At 38.9% G+C, this 19,977-nt stretch overlaps 1 long non-coding RNA gene across 2 annotated transcripts; it reads right to left on the bottom strand.

Annotated features, from left to right (window-relative positions):
- Positions 1-1,944: 1,944 nt before the first annotated feature.
- LOC122984143 lies at positions 1,945-17,650 on the bottom strand. Of its 2 annotated transcripts, none has more exons than XR_006403840.1 (3): positions 17,493-17,650; positions 17,059-17,158; positions 1,945-3,021 (listed from the first exon to the last, which is right to left on the bottom strand). It is a non-coding gene; the product is annotated as an uncharacterized LOC122984143 (long non-coding RNA). The 2 variants fall into 2 exon arrangements; XR_006403841.1 differs by having other exon boundaries at positions 17,489-17,650.
- Between the last annotated feature and the right edge of the window lie 2,327 nt (positions 17,651-19,977).

The raw sequence follows: 19,977 nt of genomic DNA on the forward strand, positions 1-19,977 counted from the left end.
GCCAACCGAAAGTCAATCTTCTCCATGGCCTCCCAGAACTCCTACCACACCCAGGTATTTGCTTCAGCAACTACCTGAGCTGCTGCCCTTTTGGCCCTTCGGTACCCATCTGTTGCTTCAGGAGACCCCTGGGCCAGCCAGACCCTAAAAGGCCTCCTTCTAGCTTGATGGCCTCATTCTCTACTGGTGTCCACCAGCGGGTTCTCGGGTTGCTGCCCTGAAAGGCACCAATAACCTTCCAGCCACAACTCTAAGCAACCACCTCCGCAACTGAGGTCTTGAACATAGCCCTCTCGGATTCCATGTCCCCTGCTTCCCCCTGGGACGCAGCCAACTACAAAGTCGACCATCAACCTTTGGCCTAAGGTGTTCTGGTAACAGGCACACTTATGAATAACTTTATGCTTGAACATGGTGTTTGTTATGGCCGATCCATGGCTAGCATAGAAGTCCAGTAACAATATACCACTCGGGTTCAGATCAGGCAGGCCGTTCCTCCCAATCACCCCCCCCCCCCCCCCCGGTTTCTCTGTCATTGCCCACGTGTCTTCCTCCCAGCAACAGATAGTCGCAAGGAGGTGACCCTCTCGTTTCACAGGGAGAACTGCAACACTGCTACACTCAGCTGGGGACTCATGAGTATCCCCACACCTGCCCGGCACCTATCCCCCTGGGCAACTTCATAAATGAGGAGAGTCCAGCCCCTCTCCAGGAGTTTGGTTCAAGAGCCGGTGCTATATGTAGAGGCGAGCCCAACTATATCTAGTGGGTACCACTCCACCTTTCGCACTAGCTCTGGCTCCTTCCCCACCAGGTAGGTGATGTTCAACTTCCAGGTCCCCGCCCCTTCCTGCTGCCCATTTGGCAATGCACACGATCCCAGTCTTTATTCCTGCAAGTGGTGGGCCCACAGGGTGGCGACTCCATGTTATTTCTTCAGGCTGTGTGGACAAGATTCACCCTGAGATGCTGATGGCTCTGGATATTGTTGGGCTGTCATGCCTCTTCAGTGTTGCATGGAGATCGGGGATGGTGCCTGTGGACTGGCAGACTGGGGGGGTGGTTCTCATTTTCAAAAAAGGTGTTTCAAGAATAAAACATGAGACGCTACTTTTGCTAAGAAAGAAAGTTAGAAAAGAAGCTATGATGAGCCCTGTTAACCCAACGCCTCCTTCATAAAAAAGCAGAATATTTACAATCGACCAGTCTGATGTGTGTAGAAGTGTGTGTGGTTATACTTTAGCAGCCTAGTGGCATCAGGTGATTTAATGAAGGCAAACACAGTGAACATCCATGCGTAAACGGCACTGCACTCTGGCGTGGCACTTCTCAGAGGCTGTGGATTTATCAACATTTCAGTCCTGCTGCCTTTAGATACTGCACAGATTTAATGAACTGAAGGAGAAGCTTTTCATACAGTATAAAGCAGCTGTGTACAGCAGATACTGTAAGAGTCACCCACATTCATTTATAGATCAGTGAAGACTGATTTACTGACTTTCCTGCTTTAACCACATTAAATGATATTTTCTGTGCCAATTTTGGTTGGAGAGTGTTTAAATAAATTATTTATATTTTAAACATTAATCCGTTGTTGCAGCACACCTGCAGCAAGTATGAAGTTTGAAACACAGGCGCCTTATACTGGAGCCTATGTTGATGCACACAAAAACAAAGAGATTTTATGAGGATGATGTATGACTGCAGCTAGGGCTGGGCAATATGACAAATATCTCATATCCTGATATGGGACATTTAATATCCCGATAAATACCATGATATAGCACATTTTCTGTAAATTCAATGAATACATATTTTATATAAAATGACCACATGGAAAGGTCTATTTCCTATTACATTATATTACATTATTTTATTATCATTATTATTGTTATTATATACTCGACAAATAAAAGGTACTCACTCATATTTGATTACTTTCTCCTTTTATTTAAAACCTTTCTGCAAATTTTGCAAACTTTCTGCAAACTTTCAATTAAGCAAGTAACAAAATACAAAATGTTAATGTATAAAATAAAAAAAGGTAAATGGGAAACACTTTTCAACTGTAGTTGCATACAAAATAAATATAGGCCTAAAATGTGAACATGGTCAAAAATATCAAAACCAAACATAATATTCTATACAAATAGAACTGTTTGAATTGCAGAAGCAAACAAAAATAAATACAGGCCTAATATTGGTATATAAAATACCAAATATAAACATTTCAAGTTTAAACTATAGCAGCAAAATAAGGCTCACAAGATGTAAAATACAACAAGTGAACAAAACGTTCCCTCAAGTTTGAATTATAGCATTATATGAAAACAACCAAAGTGGCAGAAGAACAGATATTTGGCAGCAGTGCTTCAAAATGTTTGCCTTGTGTTGCTCAATCTCAGGGGGTTAGTTCTACAGGTTGAGAGCCAGGAATACAAGCTGGTCAACTCCTTCTGGTTTAAGTAATAACCTCTTAAATATTACAGTGTTCCCACTTGTACTGAACACCCGCTCTGATGGTGCGCTTGTGGCAGGGATGCACAAGTATTGCTTTGCTAGCTTGGCCACTAGTGGGAAATGTGCCTCATGCTGCCCCCACCATTCCGGTGGGTTTGTCTCTGGAGCAGCCTCCATGGTTTGGAGACAGAGGTTGAGCTCCTTTTCATTGGACTCTCTGCTTGACTGAGGGGCCATTTGGCCTTGCTTTGCTGCTTTTTTAAAGTAGCTGCTCAAACTCTTCTTTTGCCTCTTAGCAGGAACCTCTGACTCATCTGTAGTGGCTGAAGCTAATGGAAGGGGGGCTGCCTCTGCTGCCACTGCCTGCTCAGACACCAGGCTCTTCAGTTCTGCAGTAGCTCTTGCCTTCATGTAGTCCACCCTCTAATCTTTAATATACCTAGGGTCAACAAGAGCAGCCATGTCAAGCACCTCCTCGGTGGTCTGGTCATTTAAGTAGTTCAGAATGCCCTCTTTGATAGTCGTGGTGAGGTGAGTGTCGTCATGCTGAAGCTTGAGTACCTGGTTATTAAAAAGACGGAGGACCGGTTTCAAGCAGGAAACACTTGTGTACTGCTCCCCAGACAAGGCACATGATATATATCGTCATTTCACACAGAGCCTAATTGCAACGTTCTACTATAGTCATACATAATCGTTCCATTTTAACAACAGATTAAATTTTTGAACTTTGAGCTTAAAATTAAGTTGTTTGTCAAAAAATATTTGGTGAACAGTGTGGTTAGTCAACATTGTCAGGAAATGACTGAAAATATGAAATATCTTAACAATGGCAAAATACACTGGAGGGGGGATTTAATGGTAGGATCAATCCTCTGTGATAATTTTATGTCAGTGTCACCAAAGGGTAAAGCTGTGGTTGATTACATTGTAGCCCCATTTGAATGTCTACAAAATTGCTTAGAATTGAAGGTATTGCTTGTTTCGCAGGTGGTAGAGGATAAAGCTTTATAAAAGTTGATCGGAGATCATTTACAAGCATTACCAAAATACTAAAAAAAACTGAATGGGAAGGAACTTTTTCTGGTCTCTTCTCAAGACATTATGAAAACTTTGACGATGAATTTTATGAACATATATGTCGTTTGAAGAGAGAACATGTAAAGCACTACCCTCATAGTGATGAATTTTTAAATAGAGACCTAGGTAGAGAAGAAGTCCAAAAAGCAATTGAGACCACTAAGGTTAAAAAAGCTCTTGGTATAGATGAGTTGCCTAATGAAGAGTTGAAATCTCCCAAAATGCTTGATTCATTCTATTGTTTGCTGAAAACAGTATTGTGCCCTCTATTTGGTTTAGATCAATTATAACTACTATTCCAAAATCCCCAAACAATGACCCGGAGGTGCCATTAAATTATCAGGGCATTATTCTAGTGAGCACTGTATACAAATTGTACTCTTCCATATTAAATAATAGATTAGTACAGTTTTTAGAGCAAAACAGTCTACTAGAGGATAGACTAGAGTGGTTTTCGAAAGGGAAGAGCCTGTATAGATATACATCTACAGTGGTTAGAAACAGATTAAAATACAATAAGCCCACATTTACTTGTTTCATTGATTTTCAAAAGGTGTTTGGTTTTGTCAATCATGATCTCCTGAAATATAAAAAATACCAAATAGGGGTTCAGGTAAAATTCTATCAAGCTGTTAACTCTTTATATAGGGCACCCGTTGCCTGTGTAAGGCTGGAGATATACCTGCTTTTTAACCACACATTCACGTAGGAACCAGTCTAAAAGTGAATGAATATCATAAAGAATTTACTTGCCATCTTGCCATCTGGTGTTAAATAAGGTGATGTTCTATCAGCAACATTTGTGTAATGTGTGTATGTCCTGCTTTAGATTATGTGTCGGGAATATGGGGTTATAAAAGGTTTCAGAAAAAAGTACATGTCCATAATCCAATCGATTCTTTTTGGGACTTAAGGCACATAAATACGCGTCTGTTTTGGCAGTTAATGGAGAAATAGTGTGGGACTCCTGTGACGTAAGATGAAAGGCCAGCATGGTGAGCCTGTGTCTGGGCTGCTGGGTTTACCACCCAACAGGGTTGCTAGTGAAATATTTTATTGGGATTTGTCTGTGTGAGGTGAATGGGCATCTGAAATATTTGATTTACTAGAAGAGTGTGGACTTGAAGAAAATTATTTCCAAAAAGTAAATGTGGAGGTGGAGGAGTTTAAATACCAAGTCTGGACTAAATGCACACAATCATGAGCAGAAGAGATCTGACAAAAGCCAAAATTGAGAACTTATTGTTTATTTAAGAAAGATTACAAATGTAAAAAATATGTTAAGTATAATTTGTCTAAAAGGCATTTACACACCGGGAACGTGACGAATAAAGACACAAAAATGTGAAATACTCGCCTGCAAATATTTCGCATCAAAACTACTCATCTAGGCAGCGATACAAATTTCTGACAGAAACACAAATTTGCAAAAGAATTTGGAACAGCTCCTCCTTCAGAAAAAATGATGGATTCAACATCATCCTGTGATGATGATCTCCGACTTGCATTCAGCGTCTCCGTCCACAGAACTACCCGTTTGTCAGCAGCATCTCCTGTGGAGCAGAGAGGACAGTGGCCAAACTGCCTTCACCAACCTGACTGACAATAGAAACTTTACTGAACCAAAATAGTTTTCATGTCGGCTCCACGGGAAGAAATCGACAGTGTTTGTATTTATTGATTCATTGATTTTATTTCCCAACCCAACGTAGCAAGTGAGGGGAATCTGCCTGTAGTGAAACAGGCAAGCTCACAGACAGACTGGGAGCCTTGATCAATCAATGTAGATACTGTTAATAAGTTCAAAACACATAATGTTACACAGTGGGATAATTTTGCAATTTAAACAGCTGTCTATGCAGATTATGCTTCATTCATTCAATGCGACAGAAATAGACTTGGAGCATTAAAAAACGCAGGGGGTCTCCATGTTCTTTGTCATACAATACAGGGTGATGAGAAACACAAACAATCAATAGGTCCACCATTGTCATTAGGAGTTGTGACATGATGTCCTTCCGCATAATGTGATTGGTTCATGCCTTTATTCGCTGTGTGAAAGTCGCGTTTTTGCTGTATAATATTCACATTCCTTGTGAAAGTACTCATGACAAAAGCAGCCGTTTGAAAAATATATTTATGTGCCAATTAATTCCATGAAAAAATGCCCCCTGTGTGTAAAGGCCTTAAAAGCAGTATTTTAACACTACATATTGAAACTGGAAGCTAGGAGGTGTGATGGAAGATGAAAGAATTTGTGAATATTGTGAGCTGAATGAGGTGGAGAACGAGATTCTTGTCATTCTATACTGTCCTTTATATCATGATTTACGACAAATATTGCTTAAAAAGGTTCATGTCCCTGATTTAGATTTGATAGGTTTGAGAATGGATAATATTTTTGCATTTTCTGAATACCTTTCTAAAATATGGGATAGGAGTACGAAAGTAACATATGACAAATTCCTCACTATTCTATATGGATTTCAGACTATTGATTTATGAATTGGATAGAACATACAGTGTTTGGCACTAATGGATGTAGATGTGGATTTTATCTTGTTTGGATTTGTGTAGTGTGTCTTGTGCTTAGGGGGCTAAGTTTGTGTATTTGTTGTTTTTCCATTGTGGGATATCTCCTGGAGTGTTATTTGTGGGACATTTATGTTTATGTTTGGATTATACTTATGCATTGTGCTGTTAGATGATTATGGGTTAACATGCTGGAATGTTTGGTTTGTTGTTAGTTAATGTGTCTTAATAATTCCATGAGGGATAAATAAAACTATTCATTCTATTCGTTCATGCAGCTCACTTTAGTTTAATGAGCTGGTTTGCTAAAGCTGTTAAAAACTGCTAGACAGTTGTCATTTCAGCTGACAACATCAACAGTCGCTGGCTAGAAATGAGAAATCTGACTGTCTATCTCTGGCTGAAATCATCAGACCCATTGTTTCAAAAATCACTGAGAATTCTGAGTATTAAATCTGCCGCTGTTGTCATTTTAAAGTAACTGCATTTGTGCCGAGCGAGAACAGAAAGCTTGACAGATGTAGAAACAGTAAATAAGGGGGCAGGGCTTAGTGAACTGTAAATTAGATGATTTTAAAGAATAAACCAAAATTTAAAAAAAGAAACAAGCCAAATTAGCCAAATATGAACCAACAAGACCTATGATGCAAAAGTGCCAATGATTTCACATTTGTGTGACAGATTGTATAAATTAGATTTGATCTTCCCACTCATCCTCTCTATCCCTTTTTACCAAGCGAGACCTTCTCTTTCAAAGAGCTCCATCTATTGCTCTGTGACAGCCTTTTTTAAATCTTGGAGTTTTATAACACTTCTAACATTGTTAAGCACTGCTCAGAAAGGCCACCATGGTGCAGAGAACAAGTGATTATATTACGGCGTAGCTCATCAAACACTACATGGTCAAAAAGCAGAGCACTTGATATCTCAGACAAGTGAGTTTAATGGCTGCCAGTGCTTGACCTTCTCCACAGGGCCTCCATGTTAGTCACTCTCCAGCAATTTCAAATTGAAACAGAGCCACAGCACCTACCAAATATGTGCAGAGCAACGGAGGCAAGAGGGGAGAAAGCAAGTAATAGAAAGGAAACAACGTGGCATGAGATATCATCCTCTCCCTTAGGGTCCATTTCTTTAGTCTATCGCTAGTATAGTTGACTGACTCGGATCTGGGAGTCCCAACAGGGTGATGGTGTGACAGTGTCTCTGAGCATTTCACAGTGCAGTGTGTTTTTAGGTACAAGGAGCAACTGCAGACCACCCCACTCAGGGATTGTCTGAGGGCTCCATCAACCGTAGCGAGCCCCTGCACTGAGGCTTTTCACTATCAGGAGAATGGGTGTTGCTAGAAATTGGGCTTTGATGTTCACAGTGACAGCGCATCAGAGCAAAGCAGCAGGTGAAAATAATCTATCTTCCACTATGTGATTTATGGATGTAATTCCTCTGATTCGACACCAGTTACAGTAGCATCCTTGAAGCAATCTGTGAAGGATAATAGACTTTAGAGGAGGACCAGACAAATGAAAATGTTCAAGTGTGCACGTCATGGGCTTTTTTTTTTTTTTTTTTTTTTTACAGTTAAGCATGAACCTTTAGCACAGCATTGCAAAGCAAATGATCCATAATGTTTGAGCCCTAATGAGATTGGAAAAAATCTAAACCAAATGCTGTTTAACTGTACAGATTATCAATCAAGTCATCTCATCATAGGTTCAGATCCATTAAAACTGAACTACCATTCCCTTGTCATCATCACAGTAGTCCCCCCACCCTGAACGACCTACGATTACCCTCATCCTCCTTATGGCCACCCTGACGTTCATAAGTGAATCTATTGACAATTACAATTATGGAGAGTGATTGAGCTCATCCCTGAAGTTCCAGCGCCTGCTCCTGAAACATGCAGCAGGTTCTGTAAATGGAACAATTAAGATAATTGACTGTACAAGCCCCATTAACAAAGCCTGCTTGCAGCTCGGAGCAGCGATTAGATTAATTCTCATAATGGAGAAGCCCTTGTTCCTCCATTGTTCTCCATTTGCCATTTTCATTGCCTCCTCATTCCAGGTGCCAGTCATGTCCTGTGAGTAGGGTTCCATGTTGGACTAGGATCACAATGATTTATTAGACATTGAAAGCGAAGGACAGTAGAGTCAATGCAAAGGTGACCGGGAGAGACACACAGAAGATACTTATTGTCACATTTGAGAGTCTTGACTAAACAAATGAATTTTTTCATTACTAGACAAGCAACTGCATGATTCTGGGTTGGCTTTTTTACCCCCACAGTTTAAATAGTACCATTAAAGATTTGGCGAAGATTTTAAAGTCCAAACAAGTTATCAAAATAAGTATTTCTACATGTAATCACATGTTCCAAGGTCAGCAACCATGCCAAACAGGCATAATAAGACTTACTGGACACAAAAAAATCTCTTCCGACAAATGCCTGTTTACTCACTTCTTCTCACTTCTGAGAAGGGAAACAAGCACTTTTCACACACCCTGCTGACATGGAGGTGGCGGGAATGTCAAGTTCCTGTTTGGCAAGGACACAGACATTCGTAAATAAGTTTCTGTTCCTCCTGTTGCCATATTGAGAAATGCATTTTAGTTGGGTTGGGCACATACATCCATTATCTGAAGTTCTATTAAGTTTAATGCAGTTATCCTGCCTAAAAAGAATAAAAATATTTATGTGCATTTCTGCATTAGCTGCTGACTTCAAGGCTTCAGTAGTTCAATGACCTGATGTAATAAGAGCCCTATGATATAATAATGATTATAATAAGATAATTAACTACCTATGAGGTTGGTTTACCAGCTATGGAAAAAAAATATTTCCAAGGTGTCACTTAACTATTTGCTACACTTCTGTTGACTCAAACAACACCAATTCTCCTAACCTTACATTAAAATTAAAACTAATGCTGTGTCTAGGCAGATTTTATGACTGGTGACTGTTTTTTAGCTGAACTAATTCATACAAATTCATAAAAGGATTCAGTATCAGTTAAAAGAGTGAATCAACAGTAATGTAATAATATAAAATGGCAAGACTGTATTGATAAGGTCCAAAACATTTAAAGCGCTGTCCTTCACAAGCATAAGATAAATAATGTATCAATGAACCGATGTGGTGAATGTGGTAAGTCTGACTCATTTCATGTCTTTTATGTCCATCCTATTATTATTAACTAAGTAATATGAACTGTATGTGTGTGTTTCACTGGGAGGGGAACTAATTCTATCATGCTAGTTCCAAGATCTTTCTTTTTGTTCAGAGTGAGACCGAGGGAAAGTGTTAAGTTACAAACACTACACACACTCTCTCTCTATGGGTCTATGTGTGTTAGGCCACCCAGAATATCTGCATGGTAGTCAGTCAGTTCAGTCCTACACCTCTCTATACCCCTGCTTCTCAGGGTCTGGCATGAGTCCCTCTTATGTGGATGGAGCATGGAGGTTAGGACCAAAGTTTCTGCTATTAAATTTTCCTTTTCTTCAGATGTTATTCTACAGAACACCAGGCTCTCTTTTCTGTGGTCAGTGCCTGTCCAATTCATTCAAGAATGATATGCAGCCCTCAGCTGCTTACTCCTAGCCGCACTCCAACAGCTCAGGGCCAAGCTGAACAGGTTGCACTGCCAAAGGCAAGAATGCTAGCAAAGTGGCTGCACTTATTGGACACCGGTTCAGTGAAAATAATGATAAAAAAGCCATATAAGACACAATACCACAGTAGCAAATTATAAAACATATTACTTGGCAGAGAGACAAGTACAGATTTTTTTTTTTCTTTCTAAGGAAACAAGAGTACACAGCTGCTTCAGGTTTGTCCTATTTCTGCCCATCTGCAGTAAGAGCCCCTTCATGATGTCTGTAACAGAAGACAAACCAAATACCTTCTGAGTCAACACAACCCTGATCCCTCCTGCAGTTGGAAAACAAATAAACATGGGCTCACGCTAGGCAGCCCTGGCGAATCCACTCAGGAATTTCAAATACTCCTGAATTTATTTTCCATGAGGTCTTTGGAGCAATCTTTGCAATCAAAGAGGTCAATTTTGCTTGGAAAGAGAAAAATATTAGGTAAATATTTTCAGGGAAGCTGGTCATATTTGAAATGGGATGGCTTTCCTCTTCACCCCCTGCCCTCCGTTTTCCAAACACATGCGGTATACACATGCACACCTCCATTCTGAACACACACACACAAAAACACACACAAAGTTGTGCTGGAGACATAGATACACAAATGTCTTTTCTTCAGTCTGTTTTTTTTTTTTTTAACTGATCAGTGCTGCTCCCCTGCCGCCAGACCGACTAACATGCTTGTTTATTTTTCCCATGCCCACTTTAAATTCCAACATTTCACCCTTGCTGAAAAGCCCTGTGTGTGCTTGGCCAGCAGGACAAAAAAGGTAGGAAAATATCAATAAGTCGCCATTTACATCAGAACAAAAACAAACAAGCACAGGAGAAAGGAGCTGCTAAGGAGGTCCAAGGCTTTTTTTTGCACCAGAAATCCTTCTCATGTGGCTTCAGGCAGCCTGCCAGCCAAATCTAATATGGATTTATATACAAAGAAAGTGCTTAGTTTAACATAATGAATATTTAATCATGCATGGACCCTGTAAAGCAATTTTGCAGAAATAATTGAAAGCAGACTTTGTCTCGAGGCTTGAAAAAAAAAAAAAAAAAAGCAACAGCTAAACTGTTGACCCAAAGGAGCCCAAAAATCTCACGCTGGATTAAATGTTTACACTGCTGGCATACACTCTGATAAATGAGGTTAGGAATCTAGGGTGGAATCAACGGGTGTTAAATCTGCTGATTCTGTCAGGGTGAGAGAACACACAGATGCCTAGCTGTACACATAACACCTGCACCTTGTTGGGCAGCTTCATCCCACATCCTCGGCTGTATTTTTAACACTTTGACTATTTTACACTGGAACGGTTTGCATATCCACTCATTCAGTGCACCACGGTTTAGAATGGGGGAAAAGACTGTGAATGCAAAACCACCTGCATGAAATTCAAATGAACTGATTTATGTAAGGTTCATTAAACATGACGGAACACATTCTGATTTTTGTGCTTTTTATATATATTGCTACAACTAGTTTTTACTTTCTATCCAGCTATTGAAAACATCTAGCTGATACTTCTGATGTGAGCAACAAGATGTTGACAAGAGAATTTACTGTGACCAAAGAAAAAGAGCTTCAGATGATGTACTACTTTTTTTTCCAACACTGCCTTTATGGCCTTATTTCAATACAGTACACAATCAGTCGTAGCCTGCCGCTCAACCCTTGGTCCACCAAACAAGAGAAATTAACAATTTTCTGTGGGAAGGAGCAGAGCCAAAGTACAGATGCACACAAGATAAATTATATGAGCAATACTACATCATATGAAATACTTTCCACAAGCCTGACTTGAGCTATTCACTACTTTGTAAATTATTAGCTCTCATAATAGCATTACCAAAGAGACTGTGACGATAACGCTGCACGGCCTCAGGTCACAGAAAAATACAAGAAATAGCTAAACTTGTATAAAAAAAAAAAAAAAGAAGGGGGAGGGGGGGCAACATAAGCGGATTTGAGGGAAAGTGTTCACTTATGCAAAATAAAACAGGTTATCAGGTCTATTTGGTGATTCCCTGGCACCCTTAATAAATCAGCTTAGGGTGCGGCCTAATGGCTTCATTCGCCCCACAAATCTCTGCACTGCAATAACATGCGCCAGCGAGCACAGATTAATTTAATAACTCTTTAATATTCTCCATGAAAAAGAACAGGAGACCAGCGAGTCCAGAGCATATGGGGTGGGTGGTGAAGGGGGCTATCTGTGGAATAGGATATTGCTGCAGCAACAGATTGAATATTACGTAATGATGTAATTTATATTCCATTCGAAGTGCTAGCTTCCCAGACTGGGGACTCAAACAGAGCTGGGGATTTGTCTGTGATAGAGAGTAATGGGGAGAGAAAAAGTTGAGGGTACAGACAGAATGAATAAGGACAAAGGTGAGTGAAGAGTTACTGGGCAAAGATTGTCTGTCTCACTAGATCTGAACGTGTCTGACTTGAGATGTGTCTTGGGCATACACACGTTGTATGACCAGCAACATACCTTTATAAAATTACACCTCAATATAAAAAGACACACATACAAATTTCACTAGTTGTGCAAATGGTTCACTACTTTACATACTGAATTTCTGGTAATCCTTTCTGGAAAACATCATTTTAGTTATCTCTAGAGGTTATCCTTATTGGCTCCCATGAATCTCCAAATTCGGTGATTTAAAAAAATGTCACATCAACTAAACAACTAAGTGTTCCTATACAGTAGTGGTTCCCCACATTTTTTGCTTGTGACCCCTTTATATGAAGCAACATCTGCTTGCAACCCCTTGTTATAGGATGTCTATAAGCTGTGAGCAGTTAAAGCAGAGAGAGATTTCCCCTCTCAAATTGTTTCATTTTAATTATGTTTTATGGGTCTAAAAGGGCAAAATGCATCATCACAAAGCTGAAAATATGGCTGTTTTCTCTGCTCATGACAAGCTGGTCTTAATACATCATTTTTTTACAGTAAAGCAACAATTACACTAATACGTTTCCAGGGAAAGATAATAGACCACTGTAGCCAGCCCGAGAGAAAAATTATGTCTGTTTCCTATTTTGTGCTAAGGATGACAAATATCTTGTAATCAGGAAAACAAGGCATATCAAAATGACACATCTGCATTGGAAACAAGTGTTGAACAAATCAGATGGCAAAGTGGTGCAAGGGGTGGAGGAGAAGCTTGGAGAGAATAAACAGAGCTTGCAGACGTTGTAATGAGAATTTGCTCCATTTGGCAGTAGCCTGCAGCAAAGGTCTCCCATCTGTTTCCTATTGGAAAGGGAGTCATCAGTTTGGTGGGGTAAGGATGAAAAGAGAAATGAAAGAATCAATGGATCACAGTGACATCTTATGGCAGCAGGTGATATCACAGGGGAGAGTGTGGATGGATGGATGGATGTAGAGATTTTAACGCATGTTTAAAAGAATCAACCAATTGGTGATAGAGGAAAACATTAAATCATGAATCCAACTAATTTGCATTATTGTTTGTTTGTTTGTTTTTTGGTGTTAATTTGAAATGCCAATTAAAATATCCTGCAGTTCAATTTAAGGATTCTCTCCCTCACTTTACTTAAAGTTGATAAAAGAAAAGAAAACAAGTGTATGGTAACAGAGATCTTGGCACTGAAGTACAATCTGTTTGAGAATGAGATATCCAACCGTCCTTGTTTCTCTGGAAAACATACCAGCATGAGATTAAAGGTGCTGACAACATATTTCAACAGGGGAACTTTGCCCTTCTCACAACCTCTTCCTGCTCTATCTTATTTACTCATATCTCTCATGGTCACTCCTTGTCTTCAGGCAGAATGTGAGAGACAGCGCTCACATAGAAAAGCTGCCTCAGCTGTCTTTAACATCTCCCGACACAACCTTCAGGCTGACCTCAACCTAAAAACTCATTTAAAATTAAAAAGGGAACACAAAAACAAACAAAAAACAAAGACAAACAATTCTGAATGACAAAGGTAAAACATTGTGAAATGTTTATAATTTTGAAAGATCCATACTTGGATGAAAAACTTGGATGTAAATTAATTTGAAAAAAAAAAAACACAGGTCTCATTAAAATGAGAAAATTAAAATTCCGCCTGGTTCTAGTTGACACACAACTCCATTGGAGTACTTGACGATATCTTATTTTGGCTTTAGTTTGTAATATTTCAATGAGTCCTCCATTTTATGACAAAGAATAGTCTCAGCTTTGCCCTTGTGTTCGCCTTCTCAAAAGAACATGGGAGTTGGCTGACAGTGACAAAAGATTTGTTTGCGTATCAAGTGACGGTCGTTTGTGCAGGAAGATTAAACACTAAGGTCAATGTTGAACCTGTAAAAGCACTCGACAAAGAATGGCGTTACAGTTGTTATTAATGTGTGTGTTTAAACTAGGTACATACACACTCATGTTGTGTGTGTGTGTGTGTGTGTGTATGTGAGAGTGTGTGTATTAAGGGGGTGTGAGAGGCTTTTAGCAAGATCAACAGGCAAAGCGGGTAAACAAGCTCAACAGTGGCTATCACCTGTGGAGGATGTTATAGCTTTACCTAGCACACAAGCTCTGCCTTTAACTTTCAAACTGTGAAAGCAAGATATTAGGGGATTTTCACAGGCCACATAAAGCCTTATCTCAGTCACAACCACACACACACACACAGATATTCTCGGCCACAAGCTGGAGTGTACACATTTTTACGTACAAATTGAATCTGCTATAAAACCTGTATGTTGGTCAGGTATAACACTAAAAAACCTCTGCCTACGTAGAAAAATAAAGGCATTTTTTAATGTCCCAATGGAAACCGGCTGCACTCAGTTTTTGTGTGCAACAGTGACAAATGTAGAAACAGTATACACATTTGTAGACATATATTCTTGTGTACTGATGCTTCCAATTTAACAGTTTTACAACAGATCCCGTCTCAAGCCTACTGGACACTAAGCTGGATTTGATGCTCCTGTAACCTACGTCAGTAAATACTTGACAAAACAAAATAAAATAAAATCAACTAGATCTCCCCTGAACCCCATGTTGTTGTTTTTTTTCAACAAAACACCGTAGAAACACCTACTTAATATCTATTACTGATTGTTACTTGTCATTTTGCAACCCCGTCACCTAACAAATACATTTACATTATTCTACCAATTTGCAAAAGCAAATACATTTTGAAAGAAAAGCCCAGATTACATTTTTTATCAACAGACAACATTCATTTTCTTTTCCTACAATATTTACTTATGGCAACTAAAGCATGATTTAAGTTTTTGTCATGCGCCTTGTATGTCCACCCTTCCCACTGACTACTACTTCTGTGCAGTACAACACTGTAGCATTTCTTGCTAGTAAACAAAAATCCAGGCAGCAATTATGTTTAACCCCATCTCTGCTGAGTGCAACAGTATTTGCATTTGCTTCACATTTGTGTTACAATCACAAATGCGATAAAACTGCGTTGACGTTCACTCAGTGCGATAAAGTCTAAGGCAATATAGGTATGGACACTGAGGTGCAACCTGAAAATTAAATAGGAAACAAGGGAGCCCTGTACAACGTCAAACCACCATTGTTTACTCTAAACCCACATACACTCACACACACAAACGGCTGAATAAACACTGTTTGTTGACTCGGGAGGAGAAACAAGAGGTAGGTGGAAAGAAGGGGGCCTGATGTGGAAGAGGGCTGTCATATATTCTCTAAGACAATGGTAGCACAGAGTGTAATTTAGAAAAACTAGGGGGGTTAAATCAATACATTTAGCTGCAAACCAAATTATAACTCTGGTTCAAAAATGGTCTTTGTTAATAATACATACACACACACACATAACAGCAACTGATACCATTGTCTAAATACAGTGGCCACTGTATAAAGCCAAAGATAAAAGAAAAATGTCCTGGTCTGAATAACCCTTATCAGTACAAAACAATAGAGTACCTATCAGCCACAGCTACCTACTTGAACCTCACCTTCACGTTCATGTGAGATGAAGCTAAAGCACAATACAGAATGATTGACAAGTCAGGTTTCAAAGGAAAAAAATTTTCACTCCCTAAGTGAGCATTCAGATCAAAAACTCTGCATTAGACGACACAACAGGCTCCATTGTCGTGTTGGCACATAGCTACAGGTACTAGTGGATCCAGAAAGTTCAGTTCTACTATGACATCTGTGAGTTTGCAGTTTTCCTGGAAACAAAAATACTCAACAATGGTTTGTAATATTATGAGGAAGAATTTTACCACGGAAAACTGATCACATTGACAATCATTTTGCAATCATCTCTGTTGCAATGATTGCAAGGTAAACAGCCAAAAACGATAATCTCCCAGGAATGTGCTTTTGTATGAATTTTGATTGGCCATTGCAGTAACACTGTGTTGCAGCAGAAGGTGAGCCAGGTTCAAGTTTGAACTTTTGAATCATACTTCCAACGAGCTTACCAAGCATGACTACCAAAGCATGTCAATTCAAACCCGCAGCTCCATCAGGAAAACAAAGAATGTATGTTCCTTGTCTGGGAGCTGCTTAATATTCAGTGTATAAACTATTGACAGAAAATACATTCATAGCTCTAACATATAAAGAAAAGTCACATATTACAGGAAAATTAAGTTGTTTAGAGAGATCCCACAGTAGTCAAGAGTTTCCTGATTCATAACCCAAACCCAAACAATGATCTGCCACTGAACAGGGCCAGCAGTTTAATGTACATGAACGTTTAGCCACCTGGTTCAAGGACAGTCCCTAAAAATGTAGTAAAAATGTCTAAGCAATAATATGCCACTATTGTTGAGTCTTAAAAAAAAAGTACATATTCTTTACACATTTTGTAAATAAATTACAATATGAACAGATATTTTGTTGACCACTGTTGACTGATTCATTTTTGTATTTTTTTTTCTACATTTTTCCCATCTTTTTGGTTTATGGCTTTGGTTTCTTTTATCTTCAAAGTATGTCATAACTGTGGTGAGTTTCCTGATGATAGAGCGATAAATATTTTTGAGTCCCATGATACTTTTTTGAGGTGGAGAGCTAATTTCTCTTTTCAAATGCAGTCTTGGAAGGCCTCCACCCATCACTTAAAAATCTGTTGTTGTTTTTTTTAACATGAGTAGGATTTAGACTTACTACATTCCTACAACTAAAAACAACTAGTTGAACAAGTCATAACTAGGCTTTACATTATACCATGGAAACGTAAAATTGGTGTTTCCGATTAGCTGTGTCCCATTAAACCGGTGTAACAAAAGTAAACTACTGTTTCTTATTCAGAAAATAAAATCTATGTTACAAATAGCCCAGTTTTCCAGAATAGCATTTTGTTCTCACCTTGACTGCTGACTTCAGTAGGCTAACATCTTCAGATAGCGAGTGGGGGCAGCAGCTTCAGGTCGTTTCTAAGGGCCACTGGTTTCAAAACATACTCGGTCTGAAAATGACAAGATTATCGCTTATGAATTTATGAAATATTATATTCCCCCTGCCATAGCTGCATAGCTGTGTGACCTCAGCAGTCTGTGATTCACAAAGTGATTCATGTACAAACTGCTGAGGTCTAAATAACCTCAGCCTGCAGAGTTCAGGTCCTACTAACTAGCCTGTTATGACCCAATATAGGCTATGTAAGACACAGCAAGCAACTAGTCAGACAGCACATGAATGAGCTGACGTTAACCAAAAACCTACCAAAGTACACCAGTTTTAACTTTAATGCTTAGCTAACGTTACATTGAAGTAGCCAACCGTTACTTTAGCAAACTCACTTTTTCTCTGACAGATCACTTTTTCGTTTTTGTCCCGCACTTTTTACTTTTCTTTCTCTATTCCCAACTTGTTTTCCCTTTTAGTTACCTAACATGACATAGTTTTGATCAGTCGAAAATACATCCAATATCCAGCAGTTAACAGAAATTAGCCGTTATCTTATCTGTAATCAAAGTAGTGCAGGTGCGGACCGTGTGGACTAAACCATTTGCGTCATAACAGTGGGGGAGCGGGAACCCTGGTTACCATAGTTACAGAACCTCCTCAGTAAACGTATAATTTGTAAATTAAAGAAACGTTTACATATTATACAAAGTGATTTTTCTCCCTTTTTAGGGCTTTGTCAAGGAAAAATTATAGGTGCAAAGTCAGTTATGCTTCTGACTGGCTTCTCCACAGCCATAGTGGCCAAGGCCCGTGGCCATCCGCCATACACCCTGCCAAACCGATGGCATGGACAAAAGATTAATACCGACCAAAGTTGAAATGTGCAAGTTTATTCTTGACTTTGGAAAGTAACAAAAAACAAAACAAAACTTAAAGTCCCCCTCCACTCAAAAATATGTTTTTCTTCTTGTTCCTACAGTTGAGTGTTTGAGCTTCACTGTGCAGAATGATGTACGTGTTTGACACTAGAAGCTGTTTTCACATTCATCTCCTGAAAGTGGAAAGTTTCTCTGTGATCACTGAAAATCTAATTTTAAGCATGTGCCTACAAGCATGATTTGTGACTTCACAAATAGTTTGGAAGCCAATTCTGGTCCAATATTCAACTTACATAAGTGTAATTTTGGAAACTTGAAGCCTCAGTGCACATACACTGAAAATGGACTTTTCAGTGAAGTAGGAGACATCTTGCATCCAGCAGTTAAACTTCTGAAATGAAATATATTTACATATTTATAGATTTTTAAATTTTTAATGAGGAGTTGATGTAATTTTAAGGATTTTAACAAGATAATTGAACTTTGTTTGTGGAGAAAAGCCATATCACACACAAATTATTATTCAAAGTAGAGCATTTTATATGCATCTTAAAACATGTCTGGGGGGGCTCTTTAAAAAAGTCCACTTACTAAATTATACCAGAGCTTTCTAGACAACTAGACCTGGTGAAGAAGACTGCAAAAAGAGCTGTTTTATTTGTCAAAGTTAAAATATTATATATATATAAACTGATGATGACCATCCATGAGACGTCAGCGTTTCTGTGTGGAGAAACATTGAGGATATAAAAATAAAACTTTGAAACTGGAATTTACAGTGGGGAAAAATTGCAGTTATGTCCACTGGTGTGACAGAAAGTCTAGTTGAATTAAGCCTCCCATACCATAACCATTACTGAACAGTATGTTTGCTTTTCCCCGTTTTCTTTACTTGTACATCAACCATCCATATCTCTGTGTGAGTAAAAGCCTCAAACCTCAAATACAGTGTTTTGCAATCTCTCACTTTCACACTCAGCGGTACACAAAAAGGTGACCGATCTAATATAATGTTCCAAAGCAAACACAAGGCCCACAACAGATAAAAGGAACCATGTTTAAGCAGCCATTAGTGAGTGTTTGAGTTAAAGAAGCCATTTAGTAAAGCAGTGCTGTCATGTGGTATTTGCCCCTACACTGCCTAAAGGCTGGCTAGTTAAACAGGCAAGAAAGGAAGGGTCAATATTTTCACAGACAGGGTTGGAGACAAGGGTTAAGATCCGCTGATAGCCATTTCCCACATTCTTACCACTTTTAGCTGGTGCTCAAACTGGTAGGGCCAAATCACAGGATGGATATCCTGTGGACACCACAAATTAGCACAGGAAAGGCAGTGCATTAGCCTCGTCACCATTTTTTTTTTATTTTTTATAAATTGCAGCACATTAACATATTGTGAGCCAAGAACTAACAGAGCAATTTATTAAACACTTGTCTATAGCTTTATTTGTCTAAATTTAACATATTGTCAACCATCGATTGAAGATATTAGTATATAGCATTTAATTTTATTATTTAATAATAATTTGTATCATTTAGTTTTACTTAGTTACGTAAACTTATTTTTGATTAAAAAGTGGGTCATATTGAAGGCACTTCAATATCATGATATAAAGTAAAATACAAAGAATAGATGCATTTATTTTTAGCCATGTTGGCAGCAAGGCGACACAGAGGGCACTGTCAGTTTGTCAGTCCACCACTTTAGTCCAGATGGAAACAGCTCAACAACTATTTGATGGATTGCTGTAAAATTTGGTACAGACACTCTTGGTTCCCAGAGGATGAATTCCAATGACTTTGGAGATCCCCTGATTTTTCCTTTAGCACAACCAGCAGATTGACATTTGGGGCTTTTAGTGAATTAGTGAATGTCTTGACAACTATTGGATGGATTCCCATCGTGTTCATGTTTCCCACAACTTTGATTATCCTTTTCATCCAACGTTATCATAGGTCATTTAAATTTGTCCAGTTGTTTGATTTGTGACTTAATACC

This window comes from Thunnus albacares, chromosome 1, assembly GCF_914725855.1.
Source record: "Thunnus albacares chromosome 1, fThuAlb1.1, whole genome shotgun sequence".
NCBI classification, from domain to species: Eukaryota; Metazoa; Chordata; class Actinopteri; order Scombriformes; family Scombridae; genus Thunnus; species Thunnus albacares.